The sequence below is a fragment of the Etheostoma spectabile genome, unplaced genomic scaffold (genome assembly GCF_008692095.1).
Source record: "Etheostoma spectabile isolate EspeVRDwgs_2016 unplaced genomic scaffold, UIUC_Espe_1.0 scaffold00004017, whole genome shotgun sequence".
NCBI lineage: Eukaryota > Metazoa > Chordata > Actinopteri > Perciformes > Percidae > Etheostoma > Etheostoma spectabile.
Window position 1 is genome coordinate 1 of NW_022603100.1, and position 22500 is coordinate 22500.

The window sequence follows — 22500 nt, forward strand, 5'->3', positions numbered from 1 at the left end:
ATCAGGTTTTTTTCAACCATTTAACAAGGAAAATGAAAAGGTGCGAATGAACTGAAAATGACTCACTTTTGGTTCTCTGGGTCTGTCTGAGGCGCCCCTTTCCTCCTCCTCCTCCTCCTCCTCCTCCTCCTCCTCCTCCTCCTCCTGTTCCCCTAGTACGGCGTCGCGTCTTTTTCCCCCTCCTGCTCTCCTCCTCCCTAACAACAGGTGAAACACATCAGGGAGAAAACACAGAGCAGAGAGTAGAACGAGACGTTTGAAACTGTCGTCTGAGCTCCAGTTAGCCAAAAATCCAGAGGAATTTCAGACCCACATTTAAGCCAAGAATTAGTTCTGATGATGCAGAAATACACCGATGCCCATGGATCAATTGGATAACACCCTTACCGTCTGTGGGACAGCTTGTAAGTACGTCCAGCTCAGTTCTGGGCCCCAGTCTGGGCCTGTGGCTTGGAGCCTCCTCGCCCTCCATCCTCTCCTGACCTGCTCTCTGCACATGGAAACAAACAGCACAACAGAACGTTGTTGTTGTTGTTTTTTGATCTATGGATTGACTGGCTCACATCAAATTAGGCCAAGTTAAATTGATACATCTCAGTACATCATTTAATTCAGATGACGTACAGACCAAGCAGGTGCTTCTCATCTTGCGTTAGTGTGTTAAATGACATGCAAACGACCCACACACGACTTCTTAAACAATTGACTACTTCAATTTCGAGCCATGTGTTAACCGCCACCCTAACAGACCAAAAACGTCATGAAAATGTGTGTGTGTGTGTGTGTGTGTGTGCGCGCGCGTGCGTGCGTGCGTGCTTAGACTTGGACTTCTTTGTATTGAAATTTCCAGCAGCACTTTTAGCAAGAGAAAAAGAAATGAAAAAATAGAAAAAAGACAGTATAAAGACAACAAAATAACAATAATAACAAATATAAGAACATTTGTCAAATAAACAAAGAAAAGACCATCAACTATCATTAAAGTGTCAGTGTTGAGTCCAGTACTGAAGTGATAAAGTGACCAGGTGTGAATTGAAGTCCAGGTGTGCATGTATGTATGTCTGTGTGTGTACTGTGTGTATGTCTACTGTGTGTATGTATGTGTACTGTGTGTGTGTATGTGTATTGTGTGTGTGTATGTGTGTATGTGTACTGTGTGTATCTATGTATGTGTACTGTATGTTTGCATGTATGTATGTATGTATGTATGCATGCATGCATGCATGCATGCATGTATTGTGTGTGTGTGTGTGTGTGTGTGTGTGTGTGTGTGTGTGTGTGTGTGTGTGTGTGTGTGTGTGTGTGTGTGTGTGTGTGTGTGTGTGTGTGTGTGTGTGTGTTGTGTGTGTGTGTGTGTGTGTGTGTGTGTGTGTGTGTGTGTGTGTGTGTGTGTGTGTGTGTGTGTGTGTGTGTGTGTGTCTCACTCACTCACACACACTCCCTCCCTAGCCCCAGTAACTGGCTCTGGGTCTGACCTTTGACCTCCATGGCTACAGGCCTCCACTCTAAGCCCCAATAACCAGGACTGAGGCTGGGATAACACCCTCCAGCACCCACATGCTCCCTGCTGAGGCCCAGCAACTGGCTCTGAGTCTGGCCTCTGACCTCCAGGGCTCTCAGCCTGCTCCATAAGGCCCAAAAAGATGCAAATGGGTGCAAACTGGCTAAAACAACCCTCTCCTGGCCCTAACCGTAACCCGCACAGACTTGTGCTCGGCACCACTGGAAAGCCAGTAAGTGCTTTTGGGGGGGTGCGTCTAACTGCCTCGCCTCTGGCACCTTCACGTCAAAAGTTACAGGCCAGAGAAAAAGTGCCCCCGGGGTGCACTTCTGCTTCAACCCTCTATCCTGCAGGCCCTTGCTACGAGCAGTTACACATATGTACACGTCCTTTGCTACAGAGAGCAGCTCTGATGTTGCCGTCCCTCTGGTGGCCGCCGGGGACCCGCACCCTCTGACACTTAGAAAAATTGTGTGAAATCTTGCTACAAAGGCTACACATGTGATACTGTGTGTATCCATGGAGTCTCTGGCTCTCTGTATCTCTCTGTCTCTGTGTGTGTGTGCGTGCGTGCTTAGACTTGGACTCCTCTGTATTGAAATTTGCAGCCGCACTTTTAGCAAGAGAAAAATAATGAAAAAATAGAAAAAAGACAGTATAAAGACAACAAAGTAACAATAATAACAAATATGAGAACATTTGTCAAATAAACAAAGAAAGACCATCGACTATCATTAAAGTGTCAGTGTTGAGTCCAGTACTGAAGTGATAAAGGACCAGGTGTGAATTGAAGTCCAGGTGTGCATGTATGTATGTCTGTGTGTGTACTGTGTGTATGTCTACTGTGTGTATGTATGTGTACTGTGTGTGTGTATGTGTACTGTGTGTGTGTATGTGTGTATGTGTACTGTGTGTATCTATGTATGCGTACTGTATGTTTGCATGTATGTATGTATGTATGCATGTATGTATTGTGTGTGTGTGTGTGTGTGGGTGTGTGTGTGTGTGTGTGTGTGTGTCTCTCACTCACTCACACACACTCCCTCCCTAGGCCCAGTAACTGGCTCTGGGTCTGACCTTTGACCTCCATGGCTACAGGCCTCCACTCTAAGCCCCAATAACCAGGACTGAGGCTGGGATAACACCCTCCAGCACCCACATGCTCCCTGCTGAGGCCCAGCAACTGGCTCTGAGTCTGGCCTCTGACCTCCAGGGCTCTCAGCCTGCTCCATAAGGCCCAAAAAGATGCAAATGGGTGCAAACTGGCTAAAACAACCCTCTCCTGGCCCTAACCGTAACCCGCACAGACTTGTGCTCGGCACCACTGGAAAGCCAGTAAGTGCTTTTGGGGGGGTGCGTCTAACTGCCTCGCCTCTGGCACCTTCACGTCAAAAGTTACAGGCCAGAGAAAAAGTGCCCCCGGGGTGCACTTCTGCTTCAACCCTCTATCCTGCAGGCCCTTGCTACGAGCAGTTACACATATGTACACGTCCTTTGCTACAGAGAGCAGCTCTGATGTTGCCGTCCCTCTGGTGGCCGCCGGGGACACCGCACCCTCTGACACTTAGAAAAATTGTGTGAAATCTTGCTACAAAGGCTACACATGTGATACTGTGTGTATCCATGGAGTCTCTGGCTCTCTGTATCTCTCTGTCTCTGTGTGTGTGTGCGTGCGTGCTTAGACTTGGACTCCTCTGTATTGAAATTTGCAGCCGCACTTTTAGCAAGAGAAAAATAAATGAAAAAATAGAAAAAGACAGTATAAAGACAACAAAGTAACAATAATAACAAATATGAGAACATTTGTCAAATAAACAAAGAAAAGACCATCGACTATCATTAAAGTGTCAGTGTTGAGTCCAGTACTGAAGTGATAAAGGGACCAGGTGTGAATTGAAGTCCAGGTGTGCATGTATGTATGTCTGTGTGTGTACTGTGTGTATGTCTACTGTGTGTATGTATGTGTACTGTGTGTGTGTATGTGTACTGTGTGTGTGTATGTGTGTATGTGTACTGTGTGTATCTATGTATGCGTACTGTATGTTTGCATGTATGTATGTATGTATGCATGTATGTATTGTGTGTGTGTGTGTGTGTGGTGTGTGTGTGTGTGTGTGTGTGTGTGTCTCTCACTCACTCACACACACTCCCTCCCTAGGCCCAGTAACTGGCTCTGGGTCTGACCTTTGACCTCCATGGCTACAGGCCTCCACTCTAAGCCCCAATAACCAGGACTGAGGCTGGGATAACACCCTCCAGCACCCACATGCTCCCTGCTGAGGCCCAGCAACTGGCTCTGAGTCTGGCCTCTGACCTCCAGGGCTCTCAGCCTGCTCCATAAGGCCCAAAAAGATGCAAATGGGTGCAAACTGGCTAAAACAACCCTCTCCTGGCCCTAACCGTAACCCGCACAGACTTGTGCTCGGCACCACTGGAAAGCCAGTAAGTGCTTTTGGGGGGGTGCGTCTAACTGCCTCGCCTCTGGCACCTTCACGTCAAAAGTTACAGGCCAGAGAAAAAGTGCCCCCGGGTGCACTTCTGCTTCAACCCTCTATCCTGCAGGCCCTTGCTACGAGCAGTTACACATATGTACACGTCCTTTGCTACAGAGAGCAGCTCTGATGTTGCCGTCCCTCTGGTGGCCGCCGGGGACACCGCACCCTCTGACACTTAGAAAAATTGTGTGAAATCTTGCTACAAAGGCTACACATGTGATACTGTGTGTATCCATGGAGTCTCTGGCTCTCTGTATCTCTCTGTCTCTGTGTGTGTGTGCGTGCGTGCTTAGACTTGGACTCCTCTGTATTGAAATTTGCAGCCGCACTTTTAGCAAGAGAAAAATAAATGAAAAAATAGAAAAAAGACAGTATAAAGACAACAAAGTAACAATAATAACAAATATGAGAACATTTGTCAAATAAACAAAGAAAAGACCATCGACTATCATTAAAGTGTCAGTGTTGAGTCCAGTACTGAAGTGATAAAGGGACCAGGTGTGAATTGAAGTCCAGGTGTGCATGTATGTATGTCTGTGTGTGTACTGTGTGTATGTCTACTGTGTGTATGTATGTGTACTGTGTGTGTGTATGTGTACTGTGTGTGTGTATGTGTGTATGTGTACTGTGTGTATCTATGTATGCGTACTGTATGTTTGCATGTATGTATGTATGTATGCATGTATGTATTGTGTGTGTGTGTGTGTGTGGGTGTGTGTGTGTGTGTGTGTGTGTCTCTCACTCACTCACACACACTCCCTCCCTAGGCCCAGTAACTGGCTCTGGGTCTGACCTTTGACCTCCATGGCTACAGGCCTCCACTCTAAGCCCCAATAACCAGGACTGAGGCTGGGATAACACCCTCCAGCACCCACATGCTCCCTGCTGAGGCCCAGCAACTGGCTCTGAGTCTGGCCTCTGACCTCCAGGGCTCTCAGCCTGCTCCATAAGGCCCAAAAAGATGCAAATGGGTGCAAACTGGCTAAAACAACCCTCTCCTGGCCCTAACCGTAACCCGCACAGACTTGTGCTCGGCACCACTGGAAAGCCAGTAAGTGCTTTTGGGGGGGTGCGTCTAACTGCCTCGCCTCTGGCACCTCCACGTCAAAAGTTACAGGCCAGAGAAAAAGTGCCCCCGGGTGCACTTCTGCTTCAACCCCTTATCCTAACCCTAACCCTAACCCTAACCCCCGACCCTAACCCCTGACCCTAACCCCCCTGACCCTAACCCCTGACCCTAACCCTCCGACCCTAACCCCTGACCCTAACCCCTGACCCTAACCCCTAACCCTAACCCTAACCCCCCTGACCCTAACCCCTGACCCTAACCCTCCGACCCTAACCCCTGACCCTAACCCCCCTGACCCTAACCCCTGACCCTAACCCCTAACACCTAACCCCTAACCCTAACCCCCCTGACCCTAACCCCTGACCCTAACCCTCCGACCCTAACCCCTGACCCTAATCCCCCTGACCCTAACCCCCTGACCCTAACCCCTGACCCTAACCCCTGACCCTAACCCCTAACACCTAACCCCTAACCCTAACCCCCCTGACCCTAACCCCTGACCCTAACCCTCCGACCCTAACCCCTGACCCTAATCCCCCTGACCCTAACCCCTGACCCTAACCCCTGACCCTAACCCCCTGACCCTAACCCCCCTGACCCTAACCCCTGACCCTAACCCTCCGACCCTAACCCCTGACCCTAACCCCTGACCCTAACCCCTAACCCTAACCCCTAACCCTAACCCCCCTGACCCTAACCCCTAACCCTCTCCTCCTGCTCCTCCTCCTCCTAACAACAGGTGAAACACATCAGGGAGAAAACACAGAGCAGAGAGTAGAACGAGACGTTTGAAACTGTCGTCTGAGCTCCAGTTAGCCTAAAAATCCAGAGGAATTTCAGACCCACATTTAAGCCAAGAATTAGTTCTGATGATGCAGAAATACACCGATGCCCATGGATCAATTGGATAACACCCTTACCGTCTGTGGGACAGCTTGTAGAGTACGTCCAGCTCAGTTCTGGGCCCAGTCTGGGCCTGTGGCTTGGAGCCTCCTCGCCCTCCATCCTCTCCTGACCTGCTCTCTGCACATGGAAACAAACAGCACAACAGAACGTTGTTGTTGTTGTTGTTGTTTTTTGATCTATGGATTGACTGGCTCACATCAAATTAGGCCAAGTTAAATTGATACATCTCAGTACATCATTTAATTCAGATGACGTACAGACCAAGCAGGTGCTTCTCATCTTGCGTTAGTGTGTTAAATGACATGCAAACGACCCACACACGACTTCTTAAACAATTGACTACTTCAATTTCGAGCCATGTGTTGACCGCCACCCTAACAGACCAAAAACGTCATGAAAACGCACAGGGACTTGCAAAAGCACTCGATTTCTGAATTGACTGAAATAACGTCGACACAAAACTATAAATTCAGTACCTGCGGGTTAAAAGAAAGAAGGGATTTGGGTTGTTCCTCACCTCGAAGATCGAGATCTCCTCTGTGAAACGCAGCTGCTGCTGCCTCATGTGGCTCTCCTCCCTCTGACTTCCTGTGGCTCACACTGATTGCACCTCTTGGGCCAGCTGCGTGACCACTCCCACGTGCAGCCAGGATAAAGGTGCTGCAGGGGGCAAAGAAAGAATGTTGAGGGCTGGCACCCTTAAAACATGAATTAAAAATAGAAAATAAAAATTGTATTTCTTTGAAATTGTAACAATAAATGAAGTGCATTGAGACAACTCTGACTGCTTTACCAGTTCATTAAAATTGCATTATTCAGGAGGCCCACCTTCATATTTATTTATATTCATTGCCAGGCTGGCTTCGCAATGACAGATGTGCTAGGAGACGTTGCCAGGCAGTTTCCTAAACCCAACCGGGCTATAACAGCAATGCCCCCGGGAGCATTTAATCAGTACTTCCACTTTTACCAGAGTATTCTTTAACACAAGTATCTGTACTTCTACTTAAGTACGGAAAGGGTTAGGGTTACAAGTACAGATACTTGTGTTAAAGAATACTCTGGTAAAAGTGGAAGTACTGATTAAACTTCTTTACTCAAGTAAAAGTAACAAAGTACAGGCTTGGAAATTTACTTAAAGTATAAAAGTAAAAGTAGCCTTGCGAAAGCTACCTGGAGCACAAAAATGTTACTAGAGAGACACTGAGGAACTTCAGTGGACATGGAGGACACGTCTTTATATGGCAAAGGCTACATTTTAAATGGATTTCTGCCAACAGGCCTAAAACATAACATATGATTATTATGACAGAAACTGGGACTCCAGGTTAATAAGATTCTGACTCATTAGTAAGATATGAATTCAGTGCGTCTCTCTCTCTGTGTGTGTGCGTGTCCCTCTCTCTGTGTGTGTGCGTGTCCCTCTCTCTGTGTGTGTGCGTGTCCCTCTCTCTGTGTGTGTGCGTGTCTGTAGTCAGAACATAGCCTCAGACCGATACCTTCTAACACACGCTTTTAGCTGGTCTACAACACAGACCACAGCGATGCAACGTACATGGATTCATTGTAGGCTACTCGCGTTTCCAGGTGCTCGCAGCCAGCCACTCTGCCCACACGAGCACACCTTGCCACGGCTAGAGCACGCAACAACTGCCACCACAAAGTCGTTTCTGCAAACACACTTGACTCACCCCTCTCTGTCTTCTTTTGCCTTTGACTGTCACTCCTTTCCAACAACGCACTGGGCGGATATATTCCTCCGTTAGCTACAACTCCACCGGCGCCGCTGACGGAAGATAAACAACTGTGTCAACTTCCTGTCATGAAATTGACATGTGACTTCCTTTGGATATCAAATTAAAAGCATCAAAACGGAAGTTGCTGTCTCTTTTGTTGTAATGTCTTGGAAAACAGATCCACTTTTTTAAATTGTCTTCTTTTAAAATAACTTGTTGTGTGTGTGTGTGTGTGTGTGTGTGTGTGTGTGGTGTGTGTGTGTGTGTGTGTGTGTGTGTGTGTGTGTGTGTGTGTGTGGGTGGGTGGGTGTGTGTGTGTGTGTGTGTGTGTGTGTGTCTCTCACTCACTCACACACACTCCCTCCCTAGGCCCAGTAACTGGCTCTGGGTCTGACCTTTGACCTCCATGGCTACAGGCCTCCACTCTAAGCCCCAATAACCAGGACTGAGGCTGGGATAACACCCTCCAGCACCCACATGCTCCCTGCTGAGGCCCAGTAACTGGCTCTGAGTCTGACCTCTGACCTCCAGGGCTCTCAGCCTGCTCCATAAGGCCCAAAAAGATGCAAATGGGTGCAAACTGGCTAAAACAACCCTCGCCTGGCCCTAACCGTAACCCGCACAGACTTGTGCTCGGCACCACTGGAAAGCCAGTAAGTGCTTTTGGGGGGGTGCGTCTAACTGCCTCGCCTCTGGCACCTTCACGTCAAAAGTTACAGGCCAGAGAAAAAGTGCCCCCGGGGTGCACTTCTGCTTCAACCCTCTATCCTGCAGGCCCTTGCTACGAGCAGTTACACATATGTACACGTCCTTTGCTACAGAGAGCAGCTCTGATGTTGCCGTCCCTCTGGTGGCCGCCGGGGACACCGCACCCTCTGACACTTAGAAAAATTGTGTGAAATCTTGCTACAAAGGCTACACATGTGATACTGTGTGTATCCATGGAGTCTCTGGCTCTCTGTATCTCTCTGTCTCTGTGTGTGTGTGCGTGCGTGCTTAGACTTGGACTCCTCTGTATTGAAATTTGCAGCCGCACTTTTAGCAAGAGAAAAATAAATGAAAAAATAGAAAAAAGACAGTATAAAGACAACAAAGTAACAACAATAACAAATATGAGAACATTTGTCAAATAAACAAAGAAAAGACCATCGACTATCATTAAAGTGTCAGTGTTGAGTCCAGTACTGAAGTGATAAAGGGACCAGGTGTGAATTGAAGTCCAGGTGTGCATGTATGTATGTCTGTGTGTGTACTGTGTGTATGTCTACTGTGTGTATGTATGTGTACTGTGTGTGTGTATGTGTACTGTGTGTGTGTATGTGTGTATGTGTACTGTGTGTATCTATGTATGCGTACTGTATGTTTGCATGTATGTATGTATGTATGCATGTATGTATTGTGTGTGTGTGTGTGTGTGTGTGTGTGTGTGTCTCTCACTCACTCACACACACTCCCTCCCTAGGCCCAGTAACTGGCTCTGGGTCTGACCTTTGACCTCCATGGCTACAGGCCTCCACTCTAAGCCCCAATAACCAGGACTGAGGCTGGGTTAACACCCTCCAGCACCCACATGCTCCCTGCTGAGGCCCAGCAACTGGCTCTGAGTCTGGCCTCTGACCTCCAGGGCTCTCAGCCTGCTCCATAAGGCCCAAAAAGATGCAAATGGGTGCAAACTGGCTAAAACAACCCTCGCCTGGCCCTAACCGTAACCCGCACAGACTTGTGCTCGGCACCACTGGAAAGCCAGTAAGTGCTTTTGGGGGGGTGCGTCTAACTGCCTCGCCTCTGGCACCTTCACGTCAAAAGTTACAGGCCAGAGAAAAAGTGCCCCCGGGGTGCACTTCTGCTTCAACCCTCTATCCTGCAGGCCCTTGCTACGAGCAGTTACACATATGTACACGTCCTTTGCTACAGAGAGCAGCTCTGATGTTGCCGTCCCTCTGGTGGCCGCCGGGGACACCGCACCCTCTGACACTTAGAAAAATTGTGTGAAATCTTGCTACAAAGGCTACACATGTGATACTGTGTGTATCCATGGAGTCTCTGGCTCTCTGTATCTCTCTGTCTCTGTGTGTGTGTGCGTGCGTGCTTAGACTTGGACTCCTCTGTATTGAAATTTGCAGCCGCACTTTTAGCAAGAGAAAAATAAATGAAAAAATAGAAAAAAGACAGTATAAAGACAACAAAGTAACAATAATAACAAATATGAGAACATTTGTCAAATAAACAAAGAAAAGACCATCAACTATCATTAAAGTGTCAGTGTTGAGTCCAGTACTGAAGTGATAAAGGGACCAGGTGTGAATTGAAGTCCAGGTGTGCATGTATGTATGTCTGTGTGTGTACTGTGTGTATGTCTACTGTGTGTATGTATGTGTACTGTGTGTGTGTATGTGTACTGTGTGTGTGTATGTGTGTATGTGTACTGTGTGTATCTATGTATGCGTACTGTATGTTTGCATGTATGTATGTATGTATGTATGTATGTATGCATGTATGTATTGTGTGTGTGTGTGTGTGTGTGTGTGTGTGTGTGTGGGTGTGTGTGTGTGTGTGTGCACAACGGCAATGACGGCGTTTCTTACATGTGCACGCTGAAGCAAATATATGCAAAGTATTATTTTGTGACTGGTCACTGGTGCCTTAATCAGAGTACATATGTGTTGACTTTCTCTGATTAAGGGGGGGGAAAAAGAATCTTCCTTTGTGCTTTTAACTGGGGTTATTTCTGATATAAACTCATCTCATTTTAACCCAGGAAGAGCGCGCCTTTGGCGGGGACAGCTGCTGCCAATTCCCCCCTCTCCCACCTGTCCCTCTCTCCGGTCCCTCGCGGTTCATTTTACCCCAGGAAGAGCGCGCCTTGGGCGGGGACAGCTGCTGCCAATTCCCCCCTCTCCCACCTGTCCCTCTCTCCGGTCCCTCGCGGTTCATTTTACCCCAGGAAGAGCGCGCCTTGAGCGGGCAGACCTGCTGCAAACTCGCGCGCTGCCTCCGGTCCTAGTCTCCGTTATCTCCCCCCCCCCCCCCTCTCTCCCCCCCCACCACCACCTCTACTTTACCGCGGTGAGGACGCGCCGTCAGCGGTCCGAGCTCTGCCAGTCCAGCCCAGCCCCCCCCCCCAGACTCCCACAGCCCCAGTCCCAACCCTCCAGAACCTTGCGCACCGGGCGAACCTGTGTACCCGAACTTAAGCACCCCCCCCTCGGACTAAACCCCCCATCCGCACCCGCCAAAGCTCCGTGCCCCTGGTAACCTAAATCAAGTTTCGTGCCTCGGGTAACCTAACTGACTTACAGCGAGGTGAATGACAGCTTTCGCCAGAGCAGCGTGTGTTGTTTATCGTGCAGACACGTGAGAGAGTGGTCCACCTGAAATATTGCTGTTCATTCTGCTGTCTCCATACACATTATTTGCACTTAACGCTTGTGTTTTACCCACACCAAAGTACCGAAAAGTTCGAATTAAAAGTGTGGGGAGAGCCGTGTGCAAGCTGACGTAGCCGTGTTCTTCTTGGCAAAAGCACGGCTACCGCCGACACAACTTCTTCCGGGCCCTGGCCTGAATCCTGACCGCAGCCTACACATGAGCTCAGTTCAATCAGCGCCACATGCTCTATATAAAGGACCCAATGTGTCCCACTCCCTTAATCCATGGTGCGGTTACCCAGAGTTCCTCGCTTTCGCTTGACGTTAATTTATGCAATTTAACCAGGAAATAGACCCGTTTTTGATAATATCTCCGGAGGGGAAGGTCGTACGGACTATTGCTTGGCACCACTGGGAAGCCAGTAAGGGCTTTTGGGGGGGTAGGTCTAGCTGCCATAGCTCTGGCACCTTCCTGTCAAACGTTATAAGCCGAACAAAAACGGCAGCGCCTGGTCTCCTGTTAACCCGGCCCGTTGACACGGAGAGCAGCGTGTTGCCGCCCCCTCGTGGCCAAGTTGTGTAAGTTGTGTGCCAGCTTGACCTCTGACGCTCTCCACCTGAGCGGGCTGCTCGAGCCTCACTGGGATGGACAGGAGGACAGCTTTGATTCACCACGTATCCACTATTCCCACAGCCAACAATGAGACTGAAGCATGGGGGAGGGAAAATAAAAATAAATAAAAATGTTTGAATTCAGTATGGCCTACTTTTGCCTTTGTATTCAAAGTAGATATGGCTTATTACTCTTAACACTGGGGCTTCATTAGTGCTGAACATATAAAAATAGATAAAACCAGATGAGAACTGAGTAAGTGCTAATACGAAAACGTTACTTGAACAATAACTAACAGCTAATACATTTAAAAGAGCCACAGCCTTGATGGGAGCTCTGTTACATGTTATGTAAATGAATATTTCGCCACACGGTGGCACTGTTGCCTAAGCTATGCCCCAGAGCTTAGGCAACAGTGCCACCGTGTGGCGAAATATTCACCATGCAACACAATCTGGTTGGCCATTGTGTCCATTTTGGTAACATGATTGCTGCAAACATTAACCAAACAGACGGACTGGAGTGTTTTTTTAGCCACAGCTTTATTGAATAAACACATTCAAATCTCACTATACTGTATATATATATATATATATATATATATATATATATATATTGTATAGATTTATGTGTAGGGTGTCTGAGTCAGAAAATGACATAATCTCTGTTTTGGCAAACCCTGTACGTAGTTCTGTCAGATTCCCCTCCAGATTGTGGAACCATTGGCGAACATGTCTGTATACTAGACACTGAACATTGTGGAAGGCTTTATTTTTAATTTTATTATTTGTGTATTTTGTATTTTTGTGTTTGTATATGTTCTTATTTTGATATGGATCCCCCTGGGTCTGAAATAAAGTTTACTACATATACACCAATGTAAACACGTACTTTTCTCAAAATAAGTATCTACAGACAATGTAAGTTTTATGCCAGATTGACCTCTGAGGCTCTCCACCTCTGAAGATTGATAGCAGCGTTACTTCCCCACATCTCCACTATTCCCACAGCCAACAATGGGACTGAAGCAGGGAGGAGGGAACATTAAAAACTAATAAAATGTTGAATATGTTTGAATTCAGTACGGCCTAATCTTGTCTCTGTATTCAAAGTAGACGTGGCTTATTACTCTTAGCACTGGGGCTTCATCAGTGCTGAACATATGACAATATATAAAACCAGACGAGAAATGAGTGCGTGCTAAGAAATGATGAAAATGTGTTTTTTCAGCAACAGCTTTATTGAATAAAACACATTCAAATAGAGCTACACACCAATGCAAACACATACTTTTCTCAAAATAAGTGTCTACAGACAAGAACATGACTTTGACCTAATAATAACAACAACAATACTAACAATCATTATTATAGGCATTACCTATGCAGAGGGGGATCAGATCTGTGATGTGGGTGGAGAGCTACAGACCTAAGCAAGCTGTGCTTGCCTCCGACTTCAGCTCAGCTTTGAAAAGCCTTCCGTAGACTCTGAGTCTAGACAGGACCTAGCGCAGCAATCCCACTAGCTATCAGTCTGACTGCGTTCATGTGGGCACATTAAAACATTCACAAAGACAGTTACAGAACAAAGCTCGTCAGTGCAATGCTCAGTTTCCAGGGACTGAGGACAACGGGAGGAAAAATCGCAACTCCAAGCATCCAGCATGCAATAACAACTATTATATACCATTATATAAACTATTATGTTATAACATATTGCATTATACACTTACTTTCTTACATTTAACATTTACTTTGGTCATTCAGTGTCACTCTAATTCAAATAAAACGTGCATCTTTTTTCAGTTGAACAGTTTCTTTAGCCTGCACTTGGTAAGCTGGCAAACCATAAGATCCTTCACTTTCGTCTGACAGACCCTTCTCTTCCACTTTCACCGACAGATCCAACGCCTCCAACAGACCCATATCTTCTTCCAACAGACCGCTCTTCCTGGGGCTGGCCAAAGTCCTCCAATTTGGTGGGTGGCGGTGGCAGGGACGGGATGAGGGCAGCTTGATTCTGCAACTTATACAAATAGAACAATGATGATAAGTAATAGCAATAGCCATTGTTATTGTGGCAATAGTAATTTGAAAAGCTTCATTTGCACAGCGCCTTTATAAAAAAAAACAGACAGTGCTTGGGAAAAAGCAACCACCAAAAAGAAACAAAGAACCACATGAACATATCAAAACAAACCTTGTAGGGGACAGTCTGACGCAGCCTCCAAATCCTCATTCTTCACTTTGTCCAGGGTGAGTTTCCCCGGGATCAGCAGCTGCTGCAGTCTGGCCTGCGGCAAGGCCCATTTGGTGGCAAAGATTTTGAAGATGCACATGGTCTACGTAGGCTCCATTCTGGATAAAGGCCACGCAGGACATGAAGGTCAGCGTGTTGAGGAGCAAACCTCCCTCCATCTCCTTTGGGAGCCTCTGCAAGGATGTCGCCATCCTGGGCCTGCCGTGCTATGTGTACACCTCCAGCTCAGGAGAGCTTTGGTGTTGTCTGAGGCCACGGGGGTGAAGTCTGCGTCCGGTGCGGGGCAGAGAATTGGCGAGGCGCCGGGCCGACATCGTCTCAATCTGCCACCTTTCTCCCCAAGAAGAAAAGAAGAACGTTAAATTCATCGACAAATAGGAGAGAATTTAATGATGTAGTCCAAACGCATTTATTTAAAAGTACTTTACCAGTTTATTACAATTGCAGGAGGCCCACCTTCATATTTATTTCAATGCAAAGAGACCCGGGTTGCAGGTGTGGAACTCTTTAATGCTAGAAAGTGTCATTTTGCGCTCCAATCAGCTTCAAACTTAACCAGATGACTAACGCTAAATCAGGCGAGTACCACCCATGTGTAGAGTGAAGAAACGGATGACGGACTCCACCCCATAGTTGGAAAAGATCAAGGTTTTTTTCAACCATTTAACAAGGAAAATGAAAAGGTGCGAATGAACTGAAAATGACTCACTTTTGGTTCTCTGGGTCTGTCTGAAGGAGCCCCTCTTCCTCCTCTCTCTCCTCCTCCTCCTCCTCCTCCTCCTCCTCCTGTTCCCCTAGTACGGCGTCGGCGTCTTTTTCCCCTCCTCCTGCTCCTCCTCCTCCTAACAACAGGTGAAACACATCAGGGAGAAAACACAGAGCAGAGAGTAGAACGAGACGTTTGAAACTGTCGTCTGAGCTCCAGTTAGCCTAAAAATCCAGAGGAATTTCAGACCCACATTTAAGCCAAGAATTAGTTCTGATGATGCAGAAATACACCGATGCCCATGGATCAATTGGATAACACCCTTACCGTCTGTGGGACAGCTTGTAGAGTACGTCCAGCTCAGTTCTGGGCCCAGTCTGGGCCTGTGGCTTGGAGCCTCCTCGCCCTCCATCCTCTCCTGACCTGCTCTCTGCACATGGAAACAAACAGCACAACAGAACGTTGTTGTTGTTGTTGTTGTTTTTTGATCTATGGATTGACTGGCTCACATCAAATTAGGCCAAGTTAAATTGATACATCTCAGTACATCATTTAATTCAGATGACGTACAGACCAAGCAGGTGCTTCTCATCTTGCGTTAGTGTGTTAAATGACATGCAAACGACCCACACACGACTTCTTAAACAATTGACTACTTCAATTTCGAGCCATGTGTTGACCGCCACCCTAACAGACCAAAAACGTCATGAAAACGCACAGGGACTTGCAAAAGCACTCGATTTCTGAATTGACTGAAATAACGTCGACACAAAACTATAAATTCAGTACCTGCGGGTTAAAAGAAAGAAGGGATTTGGGTTGTTCCTCACCTCGAAGATCGAGATCTCCTCTGTGAAACGCAGCTGCTGCTGCCTCATGTGGCTCTCCTCCCTCTGACTTCCTGTGGCTCACACTGATTGCACCTCTTGGGCCAGCTGCGTGACCACTCCCACGTGCAGCCAGGATAAAGGTGCTGCAGGGGGCAAAGAAAGAATGTTGAGGGCTGGCACCCTTAAAAACATGAATTAAAAATAGAAAATAAAAATTGTATTTCTTTGAAATTGTAACAATAAATGAAGTGCATTGAGACAACTCTGACTGCTTTACCAGTTCATTAAAATTGCATTATTCAGGAGGCCCACCTTCATATTTATTTATATTCATTGCCAGGCTGGCTTCGCAATGACAGATGTGCTAGGAGACGTTGCCAGGCAGTTTCCTAAACCCAACCGGGCTATAACAGCAATGCCCCCGGGAGCATTTAATCAGTACTTCCACTTTTACCAGAGTATTCTTTAACACAAGTATCTGTACTTCTACTTAAGTACGGAAAGGGTTAGGGTTACAAGTACAGATACTTGTGTTAAAGAATACTCTGGTAAAAGTGGAAGTACTGATTAAACTTCTTTACTCAAGTAAAAGTAACAAAGTACAGGCTTGGAAATTTACTTAAAGTATAAAAGTAAAAGTAGCCTTGCGAAAGCTACCTGGAGCACAAAAATGTTACTAGAGAGACACTGAGGAACTTCAGTGGACATGGAGGACACGTCTTTATATGGCAAAGGCTACATTTTAAATGGATTTCTGCCAACAGGCCTAAAACATAACATATATGATTATTATGACAGAAACTGGGACTCCAGGTTAATAAGATTCTGACTCATTAGTAAGATATGAATTCAGTGCGTCTCTCTCTCTGTGTGTGTGCGTGTCCCTCTCTCTGTGTGTGTGCGTGTCCCTCTCTCTGTGTGTGTGCGTGTCCCTCTCTCTGTGTGTGTGCGTGTCTGTAGTCAGAACATAGCCTCAGACCGATACCTTCTAACACACGCTTTTAGCTGGTCTACAACACAGACCACAGCGATGCAACGTACATGGATTCATTGTAGGCTACTCGCGTTTCCAGGTGCTCGCAGCCAGCCACTCTGCCCACACGAGCACACCTTGCCACGGCTAGAGCACGCAACAACTGCCACCACAAAGTCGTTTCTGCAAACACACTTGACTCACCCCTCTCTGTCTTCTTTTGCCTTTGACTGTCACTCCTTTCCAACAACGCACTGGGCGGATATATTCCTCCGTTAGCTACAACTCCACCGGCGCCGCTGACGGAAGATAAACAACTGTGTCAACTTCCTGTCATGAAATTGACATGTGACTTCCTTTGGATATCAAATTAAAAGCATCAAAACGGAAGTTGCTGTCTCTTTTGTTGTAATGTCTTGGAAAACAGATCCACTTTTTTAAATTGTCTTCTTTTAAAATAACTTGTTGTGTGTGTGTGTGTGTGTGTGTGTGTGTGTGTGTGTGTGTGTGTGTGTGTGTGTGTGTGTGTGTGTGTGTGTGTGTGTGTGTGTGGTGGGTGGGTGTGTGTGTGTGTGTGTGTGTGTGTGTCTCTCACTCACTCACACACACTCCCTCCCTAGGCCCAGTAACTGGCTCTGGGTCTGACCTTTGACCTCCATGGCTACAGGCCTCCACTCTAAGCCCCAATAACCAGGACTGAGGCTGGGATAACACCCTCCAGCACCCACATGCTCCCTGCTGAGGCCCAGTAACTGGCTCTGAGTCTGACCTCTGACCTCCAGGGCTCTCAGCCTGCTCCATAAGGCCCAAAAAGATGCAAATGGGTGCAAACTGGCTAAAACAACCCTCGCCTGGCCCTAACCGTAACCCGCACAGACTTGTGCTCGGCACCACTGGAAAGCCAGTAAGTGCTTTTGGGGGGGTGCGTCTAACTGCCTCGCCTCTGGCACCTTCACGTCAAAAGTTACAGGCCAGAGAAAAAGTGCCCCCGGGGTGCACTTCTGCTTCAACCCTCTATCCTGCAGGCCCTTGCTACGAGCAGTTACACATATGTACACGTCCTTTGCTACAGAGAGCAGCTCTGATGTTGCCGTCCCTCTGGTGGCCGCCGGGGACACCGCACCCTCTGACACTTAGAAAAATTGTGTGAAATCTTGCTACAAAGGCTACACATGTGATACTGTGTGTATCCATGGAGTCTCTGGCTCTCTGTATCTCTCTGTCTCTGTGTGTGTGTGCGTGCGTGCTTAGACTTGGACTCCTCTGTATTGAAATTTGCAGCCGCACTTTTAGCAAGAGAAAAATAAATGAAAAAATAGAAAAAAGACAGTATAAAGACAACAAAGTAACAACAATAACAAATATGAGAACATTTGTCAAATAAACAAAGAAAAGACCATCGACTATCATTAAAGTGTCAGTGTTGAGTCCAGTACTGAAGTGATAAAGGGACCAGGTGTGAATTGAAGTCCAGGTGTGCATGTATGTATGTCTGTGTGTGTACTGTGTGTATGTCTACTGTGTGTATGTATGTGTACTGTGTGTGTGTATGTGTACTGTGTGTGTGTATGTGTGTATGTGTACTGTGTGTATCTATGTATGCGTACTGTATGTTTGCATGTATGTATGTATGTATGCATGTATGTATTGTGTGTGTGTGTGTGTGTGTGTGTGTGTGTGTCTCTCACTCACTCACACACACTCCCTCCCTAGGCCCAGTAACTGGCTCTGGGTCTGACCTTTGACCTCCATGGCTACAGGCCTCCACTCTAAGCCCCAATAACCAGGACTGAGGCTGGGTTAACACCCTCCAGCACCCACATGCTCCCTGCTGAGGCCCAGCAACTGGCTCTGAGTCTGGCCTCTGACCTCCAGGGCTCTCAGCCTGCTCCATAAGGCCCAAAAAGATGCAAATGGGTGCAAACTGGCTAAAACAACCCTCGCCTGGCCCTAACCGTAACCCGCACAGACTTGTGCTCGGCACCACTGGAAAGCCAGTAAGTGCTTTTGGGGGGGTGCGTCTAACTGCCTCGCCTCTGGCACCTTCACGTCAAAAGTTACAGGCCAGAGAAAAAGTGCCCCCGGGGTGCACTTCTGCTTCAACCCTCTATCCTGCAGGCCCTTGCTACGAGCAGTTACACATATGTACACGTCCTTTGCTACAGAGAGCAGCTCTGATGTTGCCGTCCCTCTGGTGGCCGCCGGGGACACCGCACCCTCTGACACTTAGAAAAATTGTGTGAAATCTTGCTACAAAGGCTACACATGTGATACTGTGTGTATCCATGGAGTCTCTGGCTCTCTGTATCTCTCTGTCTCTGTGTGTGTGTGCGTGCGTGCTTAGACTTGGACTCCTCTGTATTGAAATTTGCAGCCGCACTTTTAGCAAGAGAAAAATAAATGAAAAAATAGAAAAAAGACAGTATAAAGACAACAAAGTAACAATAATAACAAATATGAGAACATTTGTCAAATAAACAAAGAAAAGACCATCAACTATCATTAAAGTGTCAGTGTTGAGTCCAGTACTGAAGTGATAAAGGGACCAGGTGTGAATTGAAGTCCAGGTGTGCATGTATGTATGTCTGTGTGTGTACTGTGTGTATGTCTACTGTGTGTATGTATGTGTACTGTGTGTGTGTATGTGTACTGTGTGTGTGTATGTGTGTATGTGTACTGTGTGTATCTATGTATGCGTACTGTATGTTTGCATGTATGTATGTATGTATGTATGTATGTATGCATGTATGTATTGTGTGTGTGTGTGTGTGTGTGTGTGTGTGTGTGTGTGGGTGTGTGTGTGTGTGTGCACAACGGCAATGACGGCGTTTCTTACATGTGCACGCTGAAGCAAATATATGCAAAGTATTATTTTGTGACTGGTCACTGGTGCCTTAATCAGAGTACATATGTGTTGACTTTCTCTGATTAAGGGGGGGGAAAAAGAATCTTCCTTTGTGCTTTTAACTGGGGTTATTTCTGATATAAACTCATCTCATTTTAACCCAGGAAGAGCGCGCCTTTGGCGGGGACAGCTGCTGCCAATTCCCCCCTCTCCCACCTGTCCCTCTCTCCGGTCCCTCGCGGTTCATTTTACCCCAGGAAGAGCGCGCCTTGGGCGGGGACAGCTGCTGCCAATTCCCCCCTCTCCCACCTGTCCCTCTCTCCGGTCCCTCGCGGTTCATTTTACCCCAGGAAGAGCGCGCCTTGAGCGGGCAGACCTGCTGCAAACTCGCGCGCTGCCTCCGGTCCTAGTCTCCGTTATCTCCCCCCCCCCCCCCTCTCTCCCCCCCCACCACCACCTCTACTTTACCGCGGTGAGGACGCGCCGTCAGCGGTCCGAGCTCTGCCAGTCCAGCCCAGCCCCCCCCCCCAGACTCCCACAGCCCCAGTCCCAACCCTCCAGAACCTTGCGCACCGGGCGAACCTGTGTACCCGAACTTAAGCACCCCCCCCTCGGACTAAACCCCCCATCCGCACCCGCCAAAGCTCCGTGCCCCTGGTAACCTAAATCAAGTTTCGTGCCTCGGGTAACCTAACTGACTTACAGCGAGGTGAATGACAGCTTTCGCCAGAGCAGCGTGTGTTGTTTATCGTGCAGACACGTGAGAGAGTGGTCCACCTGAAATATTGCTGTTCATTCTGCTGTCTCCATACACATTATTTGCACTTAACGCTTGTGTTTTACCCACACCAAAGTACCGAAAAGTTCGAATTAAAAGTGTGGGGAGAGCCGTGTGCAAGCTGACGTAGCCGTGTTCTTCTTGGCAAAAGCACGGCTACCGCCGACACAACTTCTTCCGGGCCCTGGCCTGAATCCTGACCGCAGCCTACACATGAGCTCAGTTCAATCAGCGCCACATGCTCTATATAAAGGACCCAATGTGTCCCACTCCCTTAATCCATGGTGCGGTTACCCAGAGTTCCTCGCTTTCGCTTGACGTTAATTTATGCAATTTAACCAGGAAATAGACCCGTTTTTGATAATATCTCCGGAGGGGAAGGTCGTACGGACTATTGCTTGGCACCACTGGGAAGCCAGTAAGGGCTTTTGGGGGGGTAGGTCTAGCTGCCATAGCTCTGGCACCTTCCTGTCAAACGTTATAAGCCGAACAAAAACGGCAGCGCCTGGTCTCCTGTTAACCCGGCCCGTTGACACGGAGAGCAGCGTGTTGCCGCCCCCTCGTGGCCAAGTTGTGTAAGTTGTGTGCCAGCTTGACCTCTGACGCTCTCCACCTGAGCGGGCTGCTCGAGCCTCACTGGGATGGACAGGAGGACAGCTTTGATTCACCACGTATCCACTATTCCCACAGCCAACAATGAGACTGAAGCATGGGGGAGGGAAAATAAAAATAAATAAAAAATGTTTGAATTCAGTATGGCCTACTTTTGCCTTTGTATTCAAAGTAGATATGGCTTATTACTCTTAACACTGGGGCTTCATTAGTGCTGAACATATAAAAATAGATAAAACCAGATGAGAACTGAGTAAGTGCTAATACGAAAACGTTACTTGAACAATAACTAACAGCTAATACATTTAAAAGAGCCACAGCCTTGATGGGAGCTCTGTTACATGTTATGTAAATGAATATTTCGCCACACGGTGGCACTGTTGCCTAAGCTATGCCCCAGAGCTTAGGCAACAGTGCCACCGTGTGGCGAAATATTCACCATGCAACACAATCTGGTTGGCCATTGTGTCCATTTTGGTAACATGATTGCTGCAAACATTAACCAAACAGACGGACTGGAGTGTTTTTTTAGCCACAGCTTTATTGAATAAACACATTCAAATCTCACTATACTGTATATATATATATATATATATATATATATATATATATATATTGTATAGATTTATGTGTAGGGTGTCTGAGTCAGAAAATGACATAATCTCTGTTTTGGCAAACCCTGTACGTAGTTCTGTCAGATTCCCCTCCAGATTGTGGAACCATTGGCGAACATGTCTGTATACTAGACACTGAACATTGTGGAAGGCTTTATTTTTAATTTTATTATTTGTGTATTTTGTATTTTTGTGTTTGTATATGTTCTTATTTTGATATGGATCCCCCTGGGTCTGAAATAAAGTTTACTACATATACACCAATGTAAACACGTACTTTTCTCAAAATAAGTATCTACAGACAATGTAAGTTTTATGCCAGATTGACCTCTGAGGCTCTCCACCTCTGAAGATTGATAGCAGCGTTACTTCCCCACATCTCCACTATTCCCACAGCCAACAATGGGACTGAAGCAGGGAGGAGGGAACATTAAAAACTAATAAAATGTTGAATATGTTTGAATTCAGTACGGCCTAATCTTGTCTCTGTATTCAAAGTAGACGTGGCTTATTACTCTTAGCACTGGGGCTTCATTAGTGCTGAACATATGACAATATATAAAACCAGACGAGAAATGAGTGCGTGCTAAGAAATGATGAAAATGTGTTTTTTCAGCAACAGCTTTATTGAATAAAACACATTCAAATAGAGCTACACACCAATGCAAACACATACTTTTCTCAAAATAAGTGTCTACAGACAAGAACATGACTTTGACCTAATAATAACAACAACAATACTAACAATCATTATTATAGGCATTACCTATGCAGAGGGGGATCAGATCTGTGATGTGGGTGGAGAGCTACAGACCTAAGCAAGCTGTGCTTGCCTCCGACTTCAGCTCAGCTTTGAAAAGCCTTCCGTAGACTCTGAGTCTAGACAGGACCTAGCGCAGCAATCCCACTAGCTATCAGTCTGACTGCGTTCATGTGGGCACATTAAAACATTCACAAAGACAGTTACAGAACAAAGCTCGTCAGTGCAATGCTCAGTTTCCAGGGACTGAGGACAACGGGAGGAAAAATCGCAACTCCAAGCATCCAGCATGCAATAACAACTATTATATACCATTATATAAACTATTATGTTATAACATATTGCATTATACACTTACTTTCTTACATTTAACATTTACTTTGGTCATTCAGTGTCACTCTAATTCAAATAAAACGTGCATCTTTTTTCAGTTGA

General features: G+C 46.8%; 4 long non-coding RNA genes across 4 annotated transcripts in view; all 4 read right to left on the reverse strand.

The window, feature by feature from the left end:
* Window positions 1-5845: 5845 nt before the first annotated feature.
* On the reverse strand, window positions 5846-7900 carry LOC116676914 (uncharacterized). The gene is made up of 3 exons (XR_004328851.1): window positions 7663-7900; window positions 6489-6631; window positions 5846-6088 (listed from the first exon to the last, which is right to left on the reverse strand). It is a non-coding gene; the product is annotated as an uncharacterized LOC116676914 (long non-coding RNA).
* Window positions 7901-12960: 5060 nt separating this feature from the next.
* LOC116676915 (uncharacterized) lies at window positions 12961-14697 on the reverse strand. The gene is made up of 3 exons (XR_004328852.1): window positions 14657-14697; window positions 13888-14277; window positions 12961-13713 (listed from the first exon to the last, which is right to left on the reverse strand). It is a non-coding gene; the product is annotated as an uncharacterized LOC116676915 (long non-coding RNA).
* A 33-nt stretch (window positions 14698-14730) lies between these two features.
* LOC116676913 (uncharacterized) lies at window positions 14731-16898 on the reverse strand. The gene is made up of 4 exons (XR_004328850.1): window positions 16661-16898; window positions 15484-15626; window positions 14981-15083; window positions 14731-14789 (listed from the first exon to the last, which is right to left on the reverse strand). It is a non-coding gene; the product is annotated as an uncharacterized LOC116676913 (long non-coding RNA).
* Window positions 16899-21930: 5032 nt separating this feature from the next.
* The window catches only part of LOC116676916 (uncharacterized), a 1822-nt gene continuing 1252 nt past the window's right edge, over window positions 21931-22500 (reverse strand). Inside the window, exon 3 of the long non-coding RNA XR_004328853.1 lies at window positions 21931-22500. This exon is cut by the window's right edge and continues 216 nt beyond it. This is a non-coding gene — a long non-coding RNA (uncharacterized LOC116676916).